Source organism: Gorilla gorilla, chromosome 7 (genome assembly GCF_029281585.2).
Source record: "Gorilla gorilla gorilla isolate KB3781 chromosome 7, NHGRI_mGorGor1-v2.1_pri, whole genome shotgun sequence".
In the NCBI taxonomy this organism is placed as follows: Eukaryota; Metazoa; Chordata; class Mammalia; order Primates; family Hominidae; genus Gorilla; species Gorilla gorilla.
In genome coordinates this window covers 69,766,643-69,777,463 of record NC_073231.2, presented here as the reverse complement: position 1 = coordinate 69,777,463, position 10,821 = coordinate 69,766,643, and positions in this window count along the sequence as shown.

Here is a 10,821-nt window from a genome sequence, read left to right as displayed (position 1 = left end):
TCCAAGTCTTTGCTATTGTGAATAGTGCCACAATAAACATATGTGTGCATGTGTCTTTATAGCAGCATGATTTATAATCCCTTGGGTATATACCCAGTAATGGGATGGCTGGGTCAAATGGTATTTCTAGTTCTAGATCCCTGAAGAATTGCCACACTGACTTCCACAATGGTTGAACTAATTTACAGTCCCACCAACAATGTAAAAGTGTTCCTATTTCTCCACATCCTCTCCAGGACCATTTCTCTGATGGCCAGTGATGATGAGCATTTTTTCATGTGTCTTTCGGCTGCATAAATGTCTTCTTTTGAGAAGTGTCTGTTCATATCCTTCGCCCACTTGTTGATGGGGTTGTTTTTTTCTTGTAAATTTGTTTGAGTTCATTGTAGATTCTGGATATTAGCCCTTTGTCAGATGAGTAGATTCCAAAAATTTTCTCCCATTCTGTAGGTTGCCTATTCACTCTGATGGTAGTTTCTTTTGCTGTGCAGAAGCTCTTTAGTTTAATTAGATCCCAGTTGTCAATGTTGGCTTTTGTTGCCATTGCTTTTGGTGTTTTAGACATGAAGTCCTTGTCCATGCCTATGTCCTGAATGGTATTGCCTAGGTTTTCTTCTAGGGTTTTTAAGGTTTTAGGTCTAACATTTAAGTCTTTAATCCATCTTGAATTAATTTTTGTATAAGGTGTAAGGAAGGGAGTTTTCTATTTCTCTTTACATTTCTCGATCTCAGCCTGCTCTACTTTAAGCTGGATTTCACATGCTTATGCTTTAGCATGATCAAGTTCTCTTGAGAAATTAATCCTTGTATCATTATGAAATTAGCCTATTTACCTATAATAATATTCCTTTCTCTGAAGTCTACTTTATAATAATATGGCCATTTAACCTTTAAATTATTTTGGCTCAATGTTTGTGTCATATATCTTTTTCACGCATTAACATTGCACTTTTTTAGCTATATTTCACTTTTTAAAGTGTGTTTCCTTATACAGTACATAGTAGTGTCTTTATTTTATCCAATCCAGCAATCTCTGTTTTTTAATTTGGCTACTTAGATACTTTACATTTAAGGTGATTATTGATATAATTTGACTTAAATCAATCATCACAATACCTTTTTTTTTCTATTTGTCTAATATACAGTTTGCTCAGTTTTGTCTTCTATCTTAATCTCTTGAATAAATTAAAATTGTTTAATATTTCTATTTAATCTTTGCTATTGTCTTATTATTTCCTCTCTTTCTGTCACTTAGATTCTAAGTTTTTAACTTAATGCAATCTAACTTTAATATGGTTCCACTTCACATATTATGTAAGAAACCCACACAATATAGTTTCATTTTCCCCTACCCTACCATTTTTGTGCTATTGCTTTAGTTCTACATATTCTGTAAGTTCCACAATACATTGAGTGTCTTTTAATCTAAAAAGTTAATAATCTTTGAGAGAGATTAATACATAAGAAAAATCTAGATTTACTTCCAGTTTTACCAATTTTATTCCATTGTGGAGATTTTTATGTCCTTCTTACATAATTTTTATTCTGCCTTAAAGACTTTCTTAATATTTCTTTAAGTGTAGCAATTCTCCTGCCTCAGTCTCCTGAGTAGCTGGGACTACAGTCATGCACCACCGCGCCCAGCTGATTTTTTGTATTTTTAATAGAGATGGGGTTTCACCATGTTGGCCAGGATGGTCTCCATCTCTTGACCTCGTGATCTACCCTCCTGGGCCTCCCAAAGTGCTGGAATTACAGGTGTGAGCCACCCTGCCAGGCCAAAATCTCTCAGCTTTTTGTGAATAAAAAGTGTTTATTTTACCTTTAACTTTGAAATATATTTTGATGGGTAAGGAATTTTAGTTTACATACATTTTGTTTTTCAGCATTTAAAAATATATTATTTTTTTCTGACCTGCAGTTTTTCTTAGAAGTCAGCTGCTATTCTTATTCTTCTCTATATGTAATGAGTATTTTCCCCTTGTTTCCTTTATGAGTCTCTCCCTCTCTCATTGGTTTTCAGCAATTTCATCATGCCTTTAGGCAGACTTATTTAGATTTATTCTACATTTGTTTATTGAGCTTCTTGGATATGTTCTCTCTCTCTCTGGAATTTCAGTTATGCCTAAATTAGACTGTTTAATATGGTCTCATAGGTCACCGATGTTCTATTTAATTTTCTTTTTATTTTTGAGCTAAATTTTGGAAAATTTCAGCTGCTAAGAATTCAAGTATGCTGCTCTTTGTCTCTGTATCAGCTTACTTGCTATTATCACTCAGGATTTTTTTTTAAATTTTGGCTACTATATTTTTCATCCCTACAAGTTCCATTTGCGTCTTTTCTGCAATCAATCACTCACACCATTTATTTGTTTTCAGTCTTCTAGAGCATATAGAGCATGTTTATAATCTATCTTTGTTGTCTTTGGTAGTTCTGTCATCTTCTTCATCTTCATGTGTTTCTACTGATTGCTTTTTCTGCTGCTTATGAGTCCTATTTTCATGCTTCTTTAAGTGCTGATTTTTTTACTTGACAGCATACATTAGAGTTTGATGTTAATTGTTGCATTTTATTGTATTTCTTTCAATAAAGTTTTTATTTATTTTGGCAAATAGTTAAGTTAGCTTGAGGCAATTGGATCGCTGAGGTCTGCTTTCAAGATTTGGTAGTAGCTTTAGAGGTTTTATCTGTTCTGCTTTGTGGGGACACAGACTATTCCCACCTCTGTTGGAACACTAGAAATTATCTGTCTGTTCACTTATGAAGATTCTTTCCATAGCCTCAAGTGCTTCTTTCTTGTGCATATACAGATCAGTACTTAGCTAGAGAATCATAGGAACCCTTGGCATATCTCTGGAGTTCTCTCTTCCTGTGAAACTCTGTCCTCTATTCTGGTTGGCTTGGCCTCCCTGACTCTGATTTATATCTTTTAGCTCAGTGCAATCAACAGGCTCTGTTAGGCTCCTCCTCCCTACACTGCAGACTGAAAATTGATTCCAGTCATAAATCAGGAATTAGTCAGGTTCATCTTGTTTCTCCCCATTTTCAGAAAATATAATGCTGTATTGTCTTTCTTCTAATGCCTGCAATGCAATATTTTATATATTTTGTCAGATTTCTCATTGTTTAATGTATTATTCCATATTATTGAAAACTGGAAGTCCCTTAATTCTTTTTTTAACTTGCATATTTTTCTTCTGTTTGTTTTATTTTTCTCCTAAGACATTACCCATTATATTTATTTTTTCTTGTGTTCCTTTTGGCTTTTTCTTCATATTGAATTTTCTTTTCTCAATTTCCAAATTTTTTGAAATATTTTATTCTTGCATTTTTCTAATTTTGCTGTTTTCTTTTCTGTCGTTCATTATTTTCTAAGTGTGCTATGGTGCCTTTTGAAACAGTAGGTGACATTTTTACCTGCTTTATAGGAAAGTCTTCCTGGTGTCATTCTCAGGAATGCACCTCAGTCATTCTTCTTAAATGACTCTGTGTAGAATTAGACATTGACACTTTTCTGTGACTCAATCTTTACGTAAAATTTGTTTTCCTGAATTCAACATGAGGTAATGCACAGAACAGCTATTCAACTTCTCAGAGCCCTCTCTTCTCTTGTTTTCTTGTTTTTTGAGGTTCCCAGGGCCTGTTTCTTTTCATCAAGTTTATCTGAGCTTTCACTTTCTTTTGTTTCAACATCTCTGTCCTACTTATCTTGTTTCCAATTTGAGTACTTTCCACTCAGTGTGAAGACTTGAAAGGCAGCCCTGGTTCATCAGTTTTGAGAGCTCATAGAGGTTAGAAAGCTTGGGCCCTTCAATCCTTTCTACATTGGACCCATTGAACTCAACGGCTTTCGGATTGTGAAAATTCATCCCAGTTTTAGCTACTATATCTGCCCCACTCTTTATTTAATAAGAGTGGGATTTTAATTATATTTAGTTCTAAGGTTTACAATCCACATAATTTCTCCCTTTTGATTCTTTCTGCACAGACACTCATAGCAGGCAGGTGTTAAGGTTGTTGGTGAATTTCTCTATCCACTTCTGCTTTAAAGTTTGTGACAATATCGTGTCACCTAGCTTATCTTTTTTTTTATAAATGAAGTCCTGTGGCTTTGTTTTTACTATCCAGTCATTTTGACATTTTAGAAATTCAAGAAAATTTAAAAAATAATAAAAATTAAAAAAAACAACTATACCACAAATACTGCTGGCATCTATCCAGAATTTCTCTCTTTTTTAAATTTAATTAATTAATTTATTTATTATTTTGAGATGAGTCTCTCTCTGTTGCCAGGCTAGAGTGCAGTGGCATGATCTCGGCTCACTGCAGTCTCCGCCTCCTGGGTTCAAGTGATTCTCCTGTATCAGCCTCCCTAGTAGCTGGGACTACAGGCATGTGCCACCACGCCCAGCTAATTTTTGTATTTTTAGTAGAGATGGGGTTTCACCATGTTAGCCAAGATGGTCTGGATCTCTTGACCTCCTGATCTGCCCACCTCGGCCTCCGAAAGTGCTGAGATTACAGGTGTGAGCCACCGCGCCCGGGTAAATTTCTCTATTTTTGAAAGAGAAAGACTACTTTAAATCATGAATAGCCTTCATCTTTAATCACTTTCTAAACCATTGCCTTTAATTCCATGTGCCTCTACCTTTTCTATAATTGCAAATACATTCTATATCATTTTCTGTTGCTGTTGTAATTTAAATGTGTTTTTGCCCAATATTCTTTCATGTATGCAACCACTATTAAGCTAGCACACTTGGTGTGGCTCTAAGGTGTGAATTTTGTGAATGGAGACTCCCTAGCCTGAGTGGAAGCATTCACCAGATCTACAGAATACGTAAAGCAGTTCGTTAGCTTAGAGAACTTTATATGAAGAAAAACAAGGAGTCCATACGTAGAAAAGATAGTAAAAACATGCTTGAAAATATTACAGCTTTATATGGTGGAAAAGGCAACTAACTATAGGACTAAAATTATCTCTTGATAACTCTTTTCGCCTGCCAAGCTGGAAGTGATTTGAAATCATTTTTAAATTTACTTTTTCTAAATGGATATACTCAGGGTGATAAAGAGTTACTCCATAAACACTCTATTGAGATTTGAGATTTGGCGGCTACTTTTTTTTTTTTTAACGGTATTCTCAATGTTTTTTTTTTTAAAAAAAAATACATCTCTGGACAGTTTTAAAATGATTCAGTATACATATTAAAGCTTACTCATCTTGTGGGGTTTTACTGAACCCACTAGCACTTTTTGGCGTAGAGTCTATCACACTCTATTAAAATTGTCTGTGTATATGTCTGTCTTCCTCCACTACTAGGCAAGAACCATGTCCTTTTCACTATTTTATGTCCAGTGCCCAGAGAAATAGGATGTAATATAAAATTCATCATCTAAAAACCCAGACTAATGCAGCAGACCAGTCTGTAAATTTAATTAATTTGTCTGACAGTATGAAAATGGAAGAGCTCACTAAAGACAAGAGCCATAATCCAGTCAGTGGTTATAGAGTGATTACCTGCTTTAGGGCTGATTTCACTAGAGGTGGACTTTTTATTATTTCTACAAGAGACTGATGTGATGGTTTTAGAATCATTAATGCCAAGGAAAATACCTTGGTGGTGGTGAAACAAAATCAATGATTACTTATGTATCGAAGGAGATATGGCCTGAATGTGTTTCCTCCCAGACAGAAAGAGAGGAAGATATTAAACAAAACATTATAATGTCTGCACATGATGCTTCACTACAGTCAAATAGTCTGACTGCATATCCCAGCAGTAAAATAATTTTAAACATGCTCCCAATGCATGTTTGATTTCAAACCACCAGTAAAGGATAATTCTAGACACTTATCCATTAGTTCAACATCAGCTATGCAGAAAGTATTAATATATATTTATATTTCATACTGTTTCTTGCCCTTACGTTGTCAGATATAATTAGATCATCAGTATTTTTTCATGAAATAGTCCAACCAAGTAGTTCTTACTATGAACAGACGAGGTGTTAGTTGTCCTTTTATACTTACTTTATTCATATACTTATTTCAGGATTTCTTGACACAATGCATTTTTATTTTCCTTCATATTTTATGACATTTTAATTTAGATAATTTTGTCCACCTAGCACACATAAAATACATTGTGTTATGATATTCCAAAATAGGTAAATAAGTGAAAGTTCACCACCTGCCAATACCTCCACTTTGCACAAGACCGCTTCTTCCCAGATGTGCCTCACATAACACATGAAACATGATATGCTAGTCCTTAAAAAGAAGGAAAGTCACGGGTGTCAAACTATACATTAAATAATAGACAAGCTTAATTGTTTTCTTCTTTTTAGATAAAAATAGACAGAACTTAGAAGATCAAATATTTTTCTCTAGCCCCAGTAAAACATTTAATTCATCTGCTGGCGGGGGTCCAGCAACAACATTCACAAGATAGATCATGACCAGTGAAGGAACATGAGTAAGACAAATGGAATTAAGATGCACTAAATTTTGAATTACTTGAGATTAGACTTATCTCCTTACAGATATTTCTGTTGTCCTATTACATGGTTGTGTAGAAAAGAGTTAACATGGCAGGCCTGGGAGCTGTCCTGTTCGCAAGATTTGCTCTTGGGTGACATCTGAGAACTTAGATTTCCGGAGGACGTTCACTTGCCTGGCTTGTTTGCATTAACAATGTGGTTTATGCCAAATTCCTATTTTTCTTATGAGAGTCTTAAATTTGGAAGGTGCTAAGCAAAGGGTACCTCGAGACCAGCCTCCATTAAAAACCCTGGTTATTGGATTCTTAATAAGCTCACCTGGTAGAAAATATTGCACATATTCACAATTCATTGCTGGGGGAATCAAGCACATTCTGTTTGACTTCCTTGGGAAAGGACTCTTGGAAGTTAGTGCCTGTTTCCCTCTGTCTTTTCCCTTTTCCTTTTTTGGCTTTTGCTTCATATCAGCTTGCTGTGATGAATCGTAGTCATAAGACTCAATAAATACTAAGTCCCGTGAGTCCTCCTAGCAAACCAGTGAATCTGGAGATGATTATGAAAAAATGATTTGGTAGATTTGACAGGAAGAAAAAGGCCACCAAATTTGTGCTCACTACATATTAATTTTTTGAATCTACTCACAACTTTAGACAACTTTACAAACTTTAGTTAATATTATTAGTAATTGCAGATATACCTTTAAGTTGTTAAGGAAGTTAACAATCTGCTGTGCTACAACAACCATCAAATGACATGTGTTCTACTTACACCACCACCACCAACTTGCTTTACATTATAAATTTTATGTGTGCTAAGAACTGGAGGTCTGGACCACTTGAATCCTGCTTTACACAAAATAGCGAAACCAAAATTGGTGAAACAGCCTAATGAGATTTGAAATGTGACCAGTCAAAGTTTACCCAAAATAGTTTGGAAAGCACAAATGTCAATCCAACTCTGGTTTCTTCTTTCTATTTTGCCATTTCTGCAATGACAAATAAGCCCAAGTTGCTCACCTAGAGGTGTGTCCATAGTAGTGTGTGGCTGAAGCGCATTGGCAAGTAAAGTCCAAGATTTGAACACATCAGGAATAAAACTAAACATTTAAATACAGGATTCCATGTAATTTGGTAATCTCATGGTTTTGTGTATGAATTTGGTCAGATTTTCAAAACACTTTTGAGTAATTTTGTTAATAAATTTCTTCTTTGTTTCCTCAACTCGCTCACCTGCTAAATGCCATTGTCATCTCTCCCTTCTCTCCTCACGCCTCTCTGCATTCCTCCCTTCTCTAATAATTTCCCTGCACTGTTGGCATGTCCACTGCCAACGTGCACTAGAGACATTTCCTGTGCTAGCCATTTCAGCCTTTCCAGCCAAGCTGTCAGCCATGCTATGTGTTTGTCCTTTTGACTTTCTCTTCCTTACATTTTAATTCATTAATCCTATTTTTTCTTAAAGACATTCAAGGTCTGTGGGATACCAGAAACTTAATTAATTTTAAATTAATTACTTTTTTTTTTTTTTTTTTGAGACGGAGTCTCGCTCTGTCGCCCAGGCTGGAGTGCAGTGGCACAGTCTCGGCTCACTGCAACCTCTTCCTCCCAGGTTCACGCCATTCTCCTGCCTCAGCCTCCCGAGTAGCTTGGGACTACAGGCACCCAGCACCACACCCGGCTAATTTTTTGTATTTTTAGTAGAGATGGGTTTTACCATGTTAGCCAGGATGGTCTCGGACTCCTGACCTCGTGATCTGCCCACCTTGGCCTCCCAAAGTACTGGGATTACAGGCGTGAGCCACCGTGCCCGGCCCTATTAAATTAATTTATATTCAAAATCAATGATTTTCTTCCTTTTAATGTATCCAGCGACCCTCAGCTTTCTGCAAAAATATCTCTGAAAAAAGAAAGATCTCACAAGATTAAAAACCAAGATTTTCATAAAAATTATTAGAACCCAGGGGAAAGTTTCTAAAAATTAAAAGGTATATGGAAATAAAATGAAAAATACATTGCATAACTTTTTTCACAATTGCATGATTTTGACACACCTTTTGCTATATTAAAAAATAAACAAAGGATTGACAGTTTCTTACAAGTCACCTCATCCCTAACACCGTTTTTCCCCTGGTTGAAGACCCAGGCTTTATACTTAGAAGACAACCAGAGTCTCTGTCATCCACACATGGGATAATGTTCTGCATCTCCTCAACTACCCTTTCCTAGCATCATTTTAATTCTATACACTCCTTGAAAATAACAAACCATGACTGGGAGAAAATATTGTGTTCTAAGCTTTATAAATTCTTTGGAAGGTATTTATCACCAAAAAGATCATGTTTTGAAGACTGTCATTTATCTTGTACATGATTAGGTTTTGGTATCTGAGGGGAGGCATTATTTTTATTCTCCAGAGATATTCTAGATGAATGGTTGCACAACACTGCAAAATCAGCTGAAAATCTCATCTTCTAGCTGTCAAAGTTATAATCTCTACCAAATAGTATGGTAGTCATGTATGCCTTTTCTTATTTGAAAAATTGGGTGCTTGAGCTTTCTTTATTGAAAATAAAAGTTCTAAAGTGACTACTATGTAAGGATTCTTCCTGGTCCGATTGCCAGTTGAGTGTAAGAAGATGAGTCATAATGCCCAGTATTTTTCTTAAATCTAAGAGGTTAGAGCAAATTTTGCTAAGCTTTTTCTGTAATGGACCAGTTAATAAAAGCTGTAGGCTTTGTGGCCCATGTATCAACTCTGTTACTAGAATGCAAAGACAGCTATTGACAATATATAAATGAATTAGCAGATTGTATTCTAATAAAACTTTATGGACACTGAAATTCAAATTTCATATAATTTTCATGTGTCATGAAATATAACCTTCTTTTGATTTTTTCAATCATTCAAAAATGTAAAAACCTGGCCAGGTGCGGTGGCTCACTCCTGTAATCCCAGCACTTTGGAAGACCAAGGCGGGAGGATCACCTGAGGTCAGGAGTTTGAGACCAGCCTGGCCAACATGGTGAAATCCCATCTCTACTAAAAATACAAAAATTTGCCAGGCGTGGTGGTGGGCACCTGTAATCCTCGCTACTTGGAAGGCTGAGGCAGGTGAATCACCTGAATCTGGGAGGCGGAGGTTGCAGTGAGCCGAGATTGTGCCGCTGCACTCCAGCCTGGGTGACAAGAGTAAGACTCTGTCTCAAAAAAAAAAAAAAAAAAAGGAAAAACTTTTTCAGTTTGTGGGCCATAGAAAAAAACATGTACAAATATACATTTACAAAGTCTTATCATATAGTCTTATGATATCACAACTTAAAAATGCAATCCAAATTTAGTTTAAAAAGAATAAGAATATGATATTCAGAGTAAAGCCTGAAAACATTAACATTTTAACCTCTGAAGCAGAAATTTTTAATAATTTTCATTTAGTCTTTTATACATTTTGATGGATTCTTTTCAAATGAGCTGAGGTGTGCTATTATTTTATTTCCAAGACAAAATTCAGCCTCAGTCACTGAGACATGAAAGGTTTAAATCATCTACAATATCTAATGTGTAACAATGCATCTTTACGCATCTTGTTTTTAATAGTGAACATATATTAACTTTCTGATTACAAAACAAAATATCTTAAAAATATTACCAAGACTGAAAGTGGTTATTTTTCCTTCTAACATTTGATTTTAATAAGGCCTTATCGATGCTAATTAGCAAATGTTTTTGGGCCTAGGAATGGAAGACAATTTGGCAAGAAGGGAGCAGACCTAGACCAACAGGCAGGCAAGCAAGTCACCCTCCTGGGATAGTAATTGATAGTCTATAAAGACCACTAAAGTGTTCATGGGGCTAGTCAAAAAACCTAACTGGGTATGTAAAGATTAGCTCTGCTGTCATCACCAAAGTGATCGGGTTCTCTAGTAGACATTAATATCAAAATACAAACAAAATATCCATTAGCCAGAGTCAACCACACTCTCATTGAGAGTTTGACCAAGTCCAAATATTCTCCCTCAGGGGACAGTGGCATTCTGGGCCCCTCTTAGGTGTCCAGAGCCTGCCCACCTGACACAGGTAGAGGTCGTGGCTTGGATGAAGCATTTGGATAAGTCTAGGTATTCCTCTAAATATACAACTTGATTATTTTAGTCTTTTTTACAATATATATGAAAAAATAAATTTGATTTTAAAAATAAAGATCTTTGAAGCTTTTGAATTGTCAGAAATTTACATTCAAATGCAGACTCTATGGAAATGCTTACATTGATAATATCTTTATTTTAGAGACCTGGTCTTTCTGATTCCAGGGAACTTTT